Below are 13,273 nucleotides of genomic sequence, written 5' to 3' on the forward strand. Positions count from 1 at the left end.
AACAAAAGACACAAAAACTGCAATTACTGCTACCAATAAGTTCTAAGACTTGAATCACTTTCCTTCTGTTAAAACAAATTTCCTTCATTTTTGAAAAACATAATCATTTAAAGAAAGCATGTACATTTTCCTTTTATTTTCCAAACAAACCCGAAAACCCATTACTTCACTTAAAGACCTGAGCAACGCTCGTTACATCTGCTAAGTAGTATTAAAGAAATAGTATTTGGTTAAGCTTTTAAAAAGTCTGGTAATTGTACACAGGTATAGAATTCTAGCACTGACTGTTTGTAGTTCTTTGTTGGCAGTCTGGGCAATGTTTATGTGTTGGTAGAGGGTGGGGCCTGATATCAGTTAGGAGTCATCCAAAACTACAAGGAGGGGTCTGTCAGGCAAAGTCAGTCCAAAACTGTTTGAGGGCCACTATACTAGTAACATTGCATAATACTTAAGAACTTGTGTAACAGCTTTGATTAACAGCTGGAGTCAGCAGTTGTGAGTGTTTTGTAAGTATGGACCAATCAGAAGTTCTGAGGGCGATTAAAGGATAGGTATGCTAATACTGGGACTGAAAAATAAGCAATCATAACTGGTCAAAACCTTTATATAAAAGCAGAGAGCAGGCAGGCAAAAGTCAAATGGTTAGAAGCAGAAGAATACCAGAGAAATGTAAGACAGGAAAGAAAACTATCAAGTACTTTACCTTGTATACCTGTGCTGAGGGAAAAATGCTGTCTTGATATCAATACCTTTAGTGGAGGGCTGTATCTCTATCCTCCCAAAGGAGAACAGGTTTAGTCTATTATGAAACATTTCCTGAAGAGCATAGGGAGATCTCTGGTAAACCATGGCAATTCCTCTCAGGTGGGCCTTCTCTTTTCACCTTGCAGGAAAAGATTAATAGGTTAGTTACCATGTAGGGAACGGAAAAGCAAATAATAGGAGAACCACTTTGGGATTCCCAAAGCTATTATTGAGATAACAGTATCTGTTGCAGATTATGTTACTTGATACCATTTGTAGTACTTCCCAAAATGAGCAGTTTTTAATAAGATATAGGCTTTCAGGCTTTGGTCTTCAAAATATTAAAAAAAACTTAAGTCCCAAATTCCTTATTTAAGATTTTGTTTTTAAAACGGAGGCAGTTAATCACAATTCTATAAACCCTAACATGGATACATTTGTTTTCACTTGATAAAAATGAGTCATTGTGAGAAGGAACATCACATCCTAACAATATGCAATTGCTACAATTTGCCAAATATTTGTTAGACTTATTTATACCTTCCTCCTCTTATAAACATTGCTGTGTAAATGGCTATCTGGTACAGATTAAAATAACTTCTTAGTTTAAGAAGAGAAATGTAATACAAAGATAAGAATGTTTATTTCTAATCCAGTACAACCTTTTTACAATGTCTTTCTGAAATGAGTGCCTTTCCCAACCTACTCTCAAGCACAGTCTATGAGAGGTTTTTAAAATTAGAACAGAAAATTCAGCTCCTATTTCCACCTCAAGGCTTGGATCCAGAGTTCCTCTTTTAAGATACTTCGGTTTACACTCAAGTTCTTCTCTTTAGAAAGCCTTACATACAAATGGGATAAGGAGCCACCTGCGTAAAATACGGAGCAAATTGTATATAACTGCTTTTCAGTTAATAGAATCATAACCTGCTAATAGGGTGTGTTGTTCCAGGAGAACACTGTGAACCCTTTTTGAATAAGAATTCAATTTACCAATCAGTTTCTATGATGTTGATTTTTATAGGATTTAGGTTTTTTTTGCTCCATTACCATAATATTTATCCCTTATAATCTTTAATTTCCTTGTGACGTATGAAAATATAGTTAAAACAGTAAACCACACTTGTTTTAATTATACTTCCATACCTCCATCATGCCCATATCACAGATGGAAAAGTGAGGTGCACAGAAATTAAGTGACTTGACCAAGATTGCATAGGAAGTTTGTGGCTGAGCAAAGAATTGAACCTAGGCATTCCAATTCCTAAACTAGTGCCCTAATCACAGGATCTCCTCCTTCCCCAAATAAGATGCTAATGACTTTCCATTAGCAAGATGAAATTAGTGTAATAACTATTATAAAATTATCTGTTTATACAGGAAAAAAGAATGGAGCAAAGCATCAGTACAACAGGAGTGAAAGTCTAATGAAATAATTTGGGGCTTTATAAATAAAGGAGGTTCAAATTATCTGAATTCACTATACAAAATTTCACTGTAACAATTTGAAAGGACAGATTTTTCAGTGCCTACACAGAAAAAAATGTATGTGTGTATTAATTTGTGCATCTATTTCACAGGTTCCCTATTGGATACATGATATTTAGCTGGGATAAAAATAAAACTAGATGTATAAGAACTCAGAAATGAAGGGGTTTTGTGGTTTTGCTTTTGGGTTTTTTGGACTACTGCATCCTGTGGTGATAACAGTTAAGTCACTCCTGAATTTGTTATACAGCGAAATAAGTCAGATAGGATTTACAGTACAGTCTCCATTTCAAATAATTACATTCTTGAGGGCTCTTCTCAGATGTGCACCCCATGCACCCAAGTAGCACTCATAAAATCATTCTGTAATATTTAGTTGACCTATTTAGGCACATTTTTTCCAGCAGGATATTTTTGAGTTTCAATTATGAAGAGGTCCCTTTACACTGTTGGTGAAATAATGTAATTTATACCATCTATCAGGGCATTGCAACTGGATCTTGCTCTACAAGAGAATCAGGCCCCTATATCCTAGAAGTCACCAAAGTACTCTCATGTTACTATGCTGAGAAACAAAACCACTCAGTCTTCAGAGATATGCTGAACCTTTTCTAGCAGCTGTAGTGTTTGCAGGGTATAAGCAGCTCCATCATTCCACTAATTGAAGGAAATTCTGAGCAAGAATAAGCATTTAAAAAATTAATGGGCTAGAAGTACACAAAAGTAAAATGTAGTTTGACTAAACAATGAATAAGTGGGGAATAAGCTAGCACAATGAAGGTAAACACTAATGAAGAGTAAATAGAAGTACAACGGAATGTATCTTGGAGTAATAAGATTAAACGGAAAATAGAAAGAATAACTTCCTCTAAGGGCTTGTCTACACTGCCACTTTACTATGCTGTAGCTGTCTCACTTAGAAGTGTGAAAACACACCTCCTCACGCACAGTAGGCTACAGTGCTGTAAAGCACCAGTGCTAACAGCTCTGGGAGTCTGTTTACTCTCCCCAAACTGTAGATAGACAATCTCCACTAGGAAAGTAGTTCTCTCCCTCAATGCCAGTGCCATGACCAAGTCACAAAGTAAAATGCTGCCATGGCTGTGCTTTACACTTACAAGTTTAGACAAAGCCTTGTGGGCAGATCTATCCCACTTCAGAATGTGGAAAGGGCTTGGATAAAATGTTGACAATGCCCTCTCTCAAAACAATTTTTTCCTCTAGTTATTTAATTATGTTAAGGATAGAGGGAAATGTCAAAAGACATTTTTTATAGAAATCAGATTTGGAGTAATTGCTAAGGTTGTCCGTTAGTTTACAGTGGACTTTGTCCCCTCCATTGCTTACTTTAAAACAAGTAATGATATTGAATATTCTATTAGCTATTTCCATGAACATATTGCATTAATATATTTTGAAAATAAAAAGAGAAGACAACATCCATCAGATTAAGATCTTAAATTTGGTTTTACTATCTTTAAAACATACACTCATCTGATGACTGACCCTGTAGTGTTACCTGAAGTTCTTACAGGCCAAAGCTCTCTGTATCTTTACTCTGTGTGAGGTGAGGCCAGGAAATTAATCAAGGGAGATGTGGCTGTCTGACAGATAGATGGCTGACACAAACAGAATAGGAGCTAAACTTTACCTAGTCTCAAGTACTTATGTAATCCACACACAGGGGATATGTCTACACTCGCGGCTTCTTGCGTGAGAAATATGCAAATGAAGCTAAGCGTGGAATATTGCCAAGCCTCATTTGCATATTTAATGAGCCGCCATTTTTACAGAAGAAGCTCTTTACAGAAGAGCTGCCTACGCTGCCCCTTCTTGTGCAAGAAAACCCCTCTTGAGCAATGCCGTTATTCCTGAAAATAATCGGCATAGCAGCATTGCACAAGAGGGGTTTTCTTGCACCAGAAGTGGCAGTGTAGACAGCTCCTTCTGGTGCAAGAGCCTCTTCTGCAAAAATGGCAGCTCATTAGGTATGCAAATGAAGCTCGTCGATATTCCACACAGCCTCATTTGCATATTTCCCACACAAGAAGCCGCAAATGTAGATATAGTCCTAGTGCGGTTACTAGTGCAAGTAGTACCTAGACCACAGCAACAGTTAAGATCAAGAGACCTCTACAACATGGGCTGGGAGCCAGCTGGCTTTTAGCTCAGAGGATAGAGGCTTCAGAGGTCTAAGTTCAAATTTGCCTGGTGGGGGTTAACTTACACATGTCTGCAACAGGTTAGTAAAACACCCCCAACCTCAAAAATTATTGAAGCTGAGCATGGCTCTTAAGTGACATGGCAGCTGTCTTACAATGGCCAATCTTCTGCCTGTCTGTGGAGACCACAAGGGCTGTGTCTAGACTGGCAAGTTTTTCCGGAAAATCAGCTGCCAGCTTGCCAGCTGTCTACACTGGCCGCTTGAATTTCCGGAAAAGCACTGACGATCTCATGTAAGATTGTCAGTGCTTTTCCGGAAATAATATGCTGCTCCCATTCAGGCAAAAGTCTTTTTCCAAAAGACTTTTGCGCAAAAGGGACAGTGTAGACAGCACAGTACTGTTTTCTGCAAAAAAGCCCCGATCGCGAAAATGGCAATCGGGGCTTTTTTGCGGAAAAGCATGTCTAGATTGGCCACGGACGCTTTTCCGCAAAAAGTGCTTTTGCGGAAAAGCGTCCTGCCAATCTAGACGCACTTTTCCGAAAATGCTTTTAACGGAAAACTTTTCTGTTAAAAGCATTTCTGGAAAATCATGCCAGTCTAGACGTAGCCAAGGTGTGTCCAGAGGGAGAGTCCCTGAAAAGTCCCATGAACCCAAAATTTCTTCCCTTGTTTATCTGTTACTATTACAATATCACTTCAATCAAAGTTTATTAAGCAAGCAATCTTTAAAGATTAGGCAAGAGGTTCTGATCATCAATTAGCCAGCTGTATTTTTCAGAGTTTGCATACCTTGAGTCCTTTACTGAAACATCTTTGAGGGAACATATAGACAAGCTTCCTGTTTTCTAAATGTATCTCTCATGAGGAAAGATATTGATTGAAGCTTCCCTTTCTGTGGCAACCAATGCCCTTCCCATTCTGACTTGGCCTATTCACCAACCTTACCATGGCCAATTTTCAGCCTGCTAGCGTAGCTGCTTTTCGCAATAAGCAGTAGTGGTTTAGACACTTGACTGGTTTGCCAATCTCTCCCTGATCAGTAAGCTCCAGAAACCCCAAAATACCTATGTTTCCACTGGTAAAGTCCCCTAGGTATCTAAACTTATGCCAGTGGCATACACTAGGCTGACTAAGTTCTGATTTATACCTAGAATCATGCTCAAATGAGTCCTTATCCGATTTATCTTTCCTGAAATGCACAATCTGCTAAATGTGTTCATTGTCAGTAGTTATTTGCTAGCATAGGCAGTTCCCCACTCAGCATTCTGGCTTTTGTAAGGCATTCGTTAGTGCCTAATTCTCCCCATGCACAAGCCCAGACACTTAAAAATTTTAATTCTACTCCTAAAATTTAGGCACTGCAATATTGAGGTAAAGGCTTTTTCTACAATGTCAATTTAGTGACATATTGGACCTCCCTGGTCTGACACCCTCAGGACCTGACCATTCCCAGATGAGGTATTTTGCTGGACCATGGAAGGTCATTTCTGTCCCCTCCCCAGTTGTAGCCTGGCAGCCAGCCACGCAGTTGGCTCCCCCACTGCCTCATGGTCCCCTGGGCAGTTGAGCTGCCAAGCAGAAGCCTCACTGCAGGACTCCAGCCCCACCATCTTCCGGATACTCTGGGAAGCTCTGGCAGGTGGCAGCGGGACTGTTGGGCTCTTGGCTGTGCCACTGGGCAGTAACCCTGTTCCACAGTTCCTGCCCCCAGTGCCAGACTGCTCAGCTATCGAGCTCTCAGTCCTGCTGCCTCTCAGTCTTACCAAGTAGTTGCACTGCCAGGCAGCAGCCCCACTGTTGGATGACAAGGAGGCCGCTGAGCTTCTGATTTTGCCTCCTCGCAGCAACCCTGCTCCCAGGCACCAGGTTGCAGGGTTGTCCTGTGGCAGCAAAACGAGGCTCCAAGCCCACTGCAGGCATCCCAGCTGCTGGACCTTCACAGGGACTCTCTGGTCCAGGAATATCTGTGGCCCTTCGAGACCACAGATGTTGCCTGACAAGGGAGTCCCAGTTTTGAGAGGTTCAACCTGTACTTAAAACCCTCTCTCCCAGGATAAAACCTTAGATGCACAAGTTCTAGTATAATTTTGTGTAGGTAAAAGTGCCAATAAATGGCATTTACATTGCCTGAGTTTTAGCAACATGGCCATGTTGCTAAAATTTGTGTGAGGTAAACAAATCCTATGCCTCCTTTGTGAGCCTTGCCCATTGACTCACTTAGAGGTACATCCTCTATTGACTGTTACTTTCCCACGTTTTGTTGTAATTTGCGTGGCAGGGTATCAGAAAGACACATTGGGGTGGCACTGACAGATCGGTGACTGGGACATGTGGACACAGGGAGGATAGGAGAATTAAGTCAGAAATCATTTTAGTTACTTTGTCTAATTAGGGAGTAGAAGTTTGGAAGGAGCCAAAGGTTGAGGGGTTAGGGTTCTGAAAATGAGCATATGTTGATGATTTGTTGCTTAGTGCAGAAAAATGGAGTAGTCATCCTAAACTGGTCCAAGAGTTAATTGCTTCCAAATGCAAACTGGAACACTCAAAACGTGAAGACTGTCACGCATTAGTTCTATCACATGCACACAAGCAAGCCCATAACCTGCTTTCAGGCAATATATGGCATGAAAATTAGGTTTACTGACTGTATTTCTCATTAAAAATGAAGATGTCAGTAATCTTTTATAAAGGTTCACAAGAAAAGCTGCAGAGGAAGGATTGTGACTAAAAGGCAGAAGGTGGGGGGACCTCCTTGCAAATCTAACAATTTCACAAGGATCGATAGACAATCCACAGTGAAACAGACTGCAGATAATATTTCCATGAAAAATCCAGAGATTTCAGGGGATTGAGAAACCCCATGCTGTGTTAAGGGAAATTGAGGGATTTATGTCCAAAACAGATATACCTATCCACCCCTGTTATAATTCAGGAGTCATCTCCATGTCAGTGATATGTAAAGCTCATAACAATGCTCAGTAAAGAGGATTTTATATAGAATTGCAACACCATCCCTCCAGTGAAAATGCTTCCTCTTAAAGAGGCTAAAAAATGCTTCCAATATCACACACATCCCCTCTGTGTACCTCTATTATTTATGCCAACAGCAAGCCTTAGTTTTCAGATAGGTTTGCATAAAAATGCACGTCCACTATAATATGGTTTACAAATGCCCTACTGCATGAACTCAAGTTGAGGTTTTGTGCCCATACAATCTGACTTGCTTGGTAAATACATTTTCTTTATTTTCCACTTCCATATAGTTTCAACTTGCAAAGGAAAGAAATCTTGGCAATTTTATACCAGAAATACTTTGTAGATCATAGCGAACTATAGTAAGAGTTTTATATGTAGTAGCATAACCACTTGTTCACATACGATAAAACTTCAAATACTATGTAATTTATAGGTAGAGAAGTGCTAGTTACAATACACACCCATTTGTTCATGAACAAAACACATATGTCATATGGAAATCTATGTTCAGTTACTTGATGGGGAATTTTTATACATAAATTTGCATGTTAAATCCTTAAGTCTACCTAAATCAAAGTAAAAAGAGATAATTGGCATACTAACAATCTTTTTAGAGTAGGCTTAAATTATACTTTGTCTGCAGTACATAAAAATTTAGTTGTATCTATATAGATTCTCTTGAGTGACAGTCCCCTATTTCATTTACCATTTCATATGGCTTGTTCAGTTATGATAAATTTGGCATGTTTGGGAGAATTAGAAAAGTGACCAAACTAAAATGGCCAGTAGCTCCTCAAACTTCAAGGAAGTTCAAATCCAGCTCCCAACTTCGTAGCCCTTGTTTGAATGACAGCAACAAGCTGACCTATTAAAAAGTGGGCAAGTTTGTTTTTAAATTATTTTCATAGTGAATGTTCCAAACATTTTTCTTCAATTTTTTTTCAAAGAGGTGCAGAATTTTGTTGGAAATGTGTTCCCCTCCTTTTGCTATCTCATTTTTCTCCCTGTTCCAACTGAAAAGGGGAAAGACACTTAGAAAAAATAGTTTAATACAATCTGAACTTCACTTTTTCCTCCTTTTTTTCTTTTGTTCTAAATAATATTTTTCTGTGAAAGTTTCCTGTTTTTAAAGGCCACTTTTGACAAAAGTCCCTATAATTGAAAAAAATTGAACCAGTTTTGGTAAAATTATTCATAGAGACTGTGTCTAGACTGACGGAAAAGGGATGCAGTCTAGACACAGCCCCAGAGTGTTTGCTCTACCCTAATTATTAGATTTTGTAGAAGTTGATCACTACTCCTGACAATAATTTCCAAATTACCCTTAACATGTAATGCAGGAACAGGAAGTGAGTCAGAAATAGACTTCTGCTCTGAATGTCCCCAGCAAGTAGGTTTTCAATTACTAAAGAGTATATTTCACAGCATGTAAAATAACAACTGGGATCTGGGGGTATGTCTACACTACCAAGTTAATTTGAACTAACAGATGTTAGTTCGAATTAACTTTGATAGGCGCTATACTAGCAAACCGCTAGTTCGAACTTAATTCGAACTAGCGGAGCACTTAATTCGAACTAGGTAAACCTCATTCTATGAGGACTAACGCCTAGTTCGAATTAACTAGTTCGAATTAAGGGCTGTGTAGCCACTTAATTCGAACTAGTGGGAGGCTAGCCCTCCCCAGCTTTCCCTGGTGGCCACTCTGGGCACCACCAGGGAAACTCTTCTGCTCCCCTCCCGGCCCCGGAGCCCTTAAAGGGGCATGGGCTGGCTACGGTGCCCGTGCCAGGTGCAAGCCTGCCAGCACCCAGACAGCAGACCCTGCTCCTGGCACGGCTTGAGCCAACCACCCGCTGCCACCCAGCCCTCTGCCTCTTCCCGGGACCAGGCTGGCGGCTCCCAGGAGCCTACCCAGATCCGTAAGAGGCGGGCGCCCGCCTGGTCTAGTGCAGACATTGTGGACCTCATCCACGACCTCCACACTAGGCACAGGAAAGTGGCCATCTAGGGCAGGATAGCCGCTCGCCTGGCCAACCAGGAGCAGGTGTGCATGAAAATCAAGGTGGTCCAGTGAGACCCCCGACCCTGAGCTCTGAGCTTAGAATGGCCGTACTGGGTCAGACCAAAGGTCCATCTAGCCCAGTAGCCTGTCTGTCAACAGCATCCAACACTAGGTGCCCTGGAGGGGATGGACCAAAGACAATGACCAAGCCATTTGTCTCGTGCCATCCATCTCCAGCCTTCCACAAACAGAGGCCAGGGATATCATTTCTACCCCCCAGCTAATAGCACTCCATGGACCCAACCTCCATGATTTATCTCACTTCTCTTTAAACTCTGTTATAGTTCTAGCCTTCACAGCCTCCTGCAGCAAGGAGTTCCACAGGTTGACTATTTGCTTTGTGAAGAAGAACTTTCTTTGAAGCCTGCTACCAATTCATTTCATTTGGTGTCCTCTAGTCCTTCTATTATGGGAACTAATGAAGAACTTTTCTTTATGCACCCTCTCCACACCACTCATGCTTTTATAGACCTCTATCATATCCCCCCTCATTCTCCTCTTTTCTAAGCTAAGAAGTCCCAGTCTCTTTAGCCTCTCTTCATATGGGACCTGTTCCAAACCCCTGATCATTTTAGTTGCCCTCTCCCTCCCACCCTCTCTCTTCCCCCTCCCACCTCCTTTTCCCAGTCTCCCCGAGTTTTGTTCAATAAAGAGAGGTTCTGGTTTTGAACACACGTGTCCTTTATTTTGTACATCAGGAAGGGGGGCTAGGGAAGGGTAAGTGGAAGGAGGTGAGGGAGGAATGGGGTACGAGCCCCCGATGGGGAGGACTGGGTTGGCTCTGCGGTCTCCTCGGGGTGGAAGCTCTCCTGCAGCCCCCCGATTGACCCTCCTCCCCGGATGGCAGCCTGCGGCAAGTGCAGCCGGGCTGATGGCCGTGTGCTGTGATGTGCCCAGTGTGGGTACTCCGGGCAATCCAAGCTAGGACTGCTTTGCAAGCGGGGCACCTCTGAAAACTGTCTGTCCGGGGTGGGGGTTGGGTCCCTTTAAGCACAGCCCTTGGCTAGCCTGAGACAGCAGCTCCATGCTCTAAGTCATAATCTGATGTCCTGCCAGCACTGCTTCCGGCCATCCTTAACCTCGGTTCAGGGTCCACTCAATGTGGACATGCTAGTTTGAATTAGCAAAACGCTAATTCGAACTAGTTTTTAGGTCTAGATGCACTAGTTCGAATTAGCTTAGTTCAAATCAACTAATTCGAATTAAGTTAGTTCGAATTAGTGCTGTAGTGTAGACATACCCTGGTAGTCTAGTGATATCTAAAAATGCACTTTACAAGTGCTGACACAGTACAATGAGTGACATATAAACTATGAGACACGCCTATGTTTTGAAAACCTATGTCAATGGACTAGATTTAAAATATAATGGGAACAAGAAAGGCCTGGAGAACAGTGATCAGTATGACAAGTATATATCAAAGGTTCTTATTCAAAGTCACCTCACTTACCTTGTACATTGTTCCTTGTGGCATGGGGATAGCCCTAAAGTTGTATCTTTTACAAGGTCTGCTCTCTTCTGGTGAGGATCAGTTCAGACCTACAAAAAAAGAGGAAAAAATCCTCCTTTACCTGCAAAGGATCTGGTTCCCTCCCCCAGGCAAAGGGGGGCAAGTTGCTTTATATACCCCCACTTGAAGTCCCAGCTCCCACATGGCTATGCAGTTAAAGACTTTATCCTGGGAGTGTCAACGTCAACAACAACAAAAAGTCATAGCTCATCACCTCTTCTCTAAGAGTACAGGCTAGCAAGGTTCTTAAATTGCTTCTCAGCATGTAATCCTGAACTCCAGCTCTGCTTGTTTCAGAGTACTGTATTGCTTAAACTGGGGCTGCCTCCAGGCTGGACAAGCCACACAGATGCAGTGTATTGAAGCTGACTGTGACCACAGGAGCTGGTCTGCACACACTTAATTGTGCACCGGGAGCAGTCTTTTTTAAACCAATAGGAAAAAAAATCATGTTCATGCAATTAAATATTTGTACAAGCAAGGCCTTATTGAGCAAATTGCAATGAGATTCTTGAACAGCTAATAACCAGCTAGAAGATTTGAGAAAGGGGCATGTAGATGGAGAACTAGAGAGCCATTCTTCAGAATTTTTTTTTAGAATTTATTATTATCATGAATATCTTTCTAGTATATTCAATTGTCTGATGCAAAACCCCTGGTAAAGCATTTACACACACACACACAATATTCATTTTATACATTTTATATGACTTTTCTGTAAGGGTAAAAGGCATAGATTAAACGTCCTAAAAGAGAGAGCTATATTTGAAGTAAGAGGCAGTGATATTTTCAGAAAATACCAATGTGAGAGGAATTCAAATGAAAAGGGGATTTGGAGACAATATTAACAATGTAAGAAGAGTTACAATTAAAACTTAACCAGGTGATCTTATGAGTCTCCTGCTCATTTGAAGAAGTGAGTTTTGCCCATGAAAGCTCATGATACACCAGTATATTAGTCTTTAAGGTGCCATAGAACTATTTATTTATTCAGGCAATCTTAGCTTAAATTAAATGCTCGGTTTCCTGAAATTTTTACATAATCCACAAACTGCAGCTTTGGTGTACAAAAATACTGAGCCCATTTCAGATCCACCAGCCAGTGCCATGATAGTCAGTACTTAAGTCAGTAATTAAGAACCAGAGAAATTAATCAAATTAATTTCATGTGCTAATATTTTTGCTATAACCATGCACATAGGCAGGGTTAATTGATTAGTCATATGACAGGATACTGAAAGCTTTGGAGGAGCTTCAATAGAGAGACTTTTTCAAAGCATGTTTTACTTATTCCTAGTGGCTTTTCTTATTCAGTGTTTCCCTAACTGCCTAACACAACCGGCATTAAATAATTATCATAAGCCCTTTAACATCTTATTCAGTACACCTCTATAAATTTAATGTTCTAGTAATATATGAGATTGAAAGATGTTGGGAATAAATACAACAGCAGATGAAAAATTGCAGAACTGAGCAATGCAATGATTTTAAAAAATAGGTTGAATTTGGTTTTCAGGAAAACAGAACCTAGACTACCTCAAATCAGAAGCAGATTTGGAGGGCTGTCACTGAAAATCTTAGCAAATCTCAAAATTAGTTTAAAAAGAAATCCCTTGGTCTGTTTCAGAAAGTGCATTTGATATCATGCCATAGTCCTTGGGATGTTCATTTGATTGCTCTAAACATAGGTAAACTTCCTGAAAAGTTTACACTTGAATCCAGACCACCAGAACTTCAAGTTACAAATTAACTTCTGATTTTGTACAGTTCTTCAGGAGCCAGCATGCTGGAAAGGGCATAGATCACTATTTCCCTCTTTTCTACAAGCCAGAGGCTTTGTAAAATGTTTGATATGGTTCACATTGATCTGTAACATGGCCAGACAGAGAAAATCACCAAACCAGGTAATTTGTACTAGTAGCCAGAGGGGGAGAAATCTCAGATTTAATTTCCTACTTGTTCAGCATGTGTGCTGCTTCAGCCCACTGTACAAACACTGCAAACTTTGAGTAAATGTTGTCCCTGAGTCCACAGTTTCATGCTGTCCTATAGGTAATAAAAAAGGTATAATTCTATCTTGCGATAAGGGGACTGCAAAAAGTCTACACAGACTTTGGATCTATTTCCTAGCATGTGTCCTGATTTTCATTTGCTTGGTTTCAGAGCTTCTTTGGGTAATGGCAAGTTGAGGAAGGGGAAGGAACCTGAAAACAGATCTCTTCAAATCCGAGATTTCAGGAGAATCTGCACAATTTCACTGGTATTATATGCACTGCAGAGAAGCACATTCTCTGGTTGCATACAGATTTTATCTGCCAGGTGT

At 40.8% G+C, this 13,273-nt stretch overlaps 1 long non-coding RNA gene across 1 annotated transcript; it reads right to left on the minus strand.

The window, feature by feature from the left end:
- Window positions 1-708: 708 nt before the first annotated feature.
- Window positions 709-11,296, minus strand: LOC142829427 (uncharacterized). The gene is made up of 3 exons (XR_012903828.2): window positions 11,165-11,296; window positions 10,891-10,979; window positions 709-883 (listed from the first exon to the last, which is right to left on the minus strand). It is a non-coding gene; the product is annotated as an uncharacterized LOC142829427 (long non-coding RNA).
- Between the last annotated feature and the right edge of the window lie 1,977 nt (window positions 11,297-13,273).

The sequence above is a fragment of the Pelodiscus sinensis genome, chromosome 4, assembly GCF_052426305.1.
Source record: "Pelodiscus sinensis isolate ZL-2025 chromosome 4, ASM5242630v1, whole genome shotgun sequence".
In the NCBI taxonomy this organism is placed as follows: Eukaryota; Metazoa; Chordata; order Testudines; family Trionychidae; genus Pelodiscus; species Pelodiscus sinensis.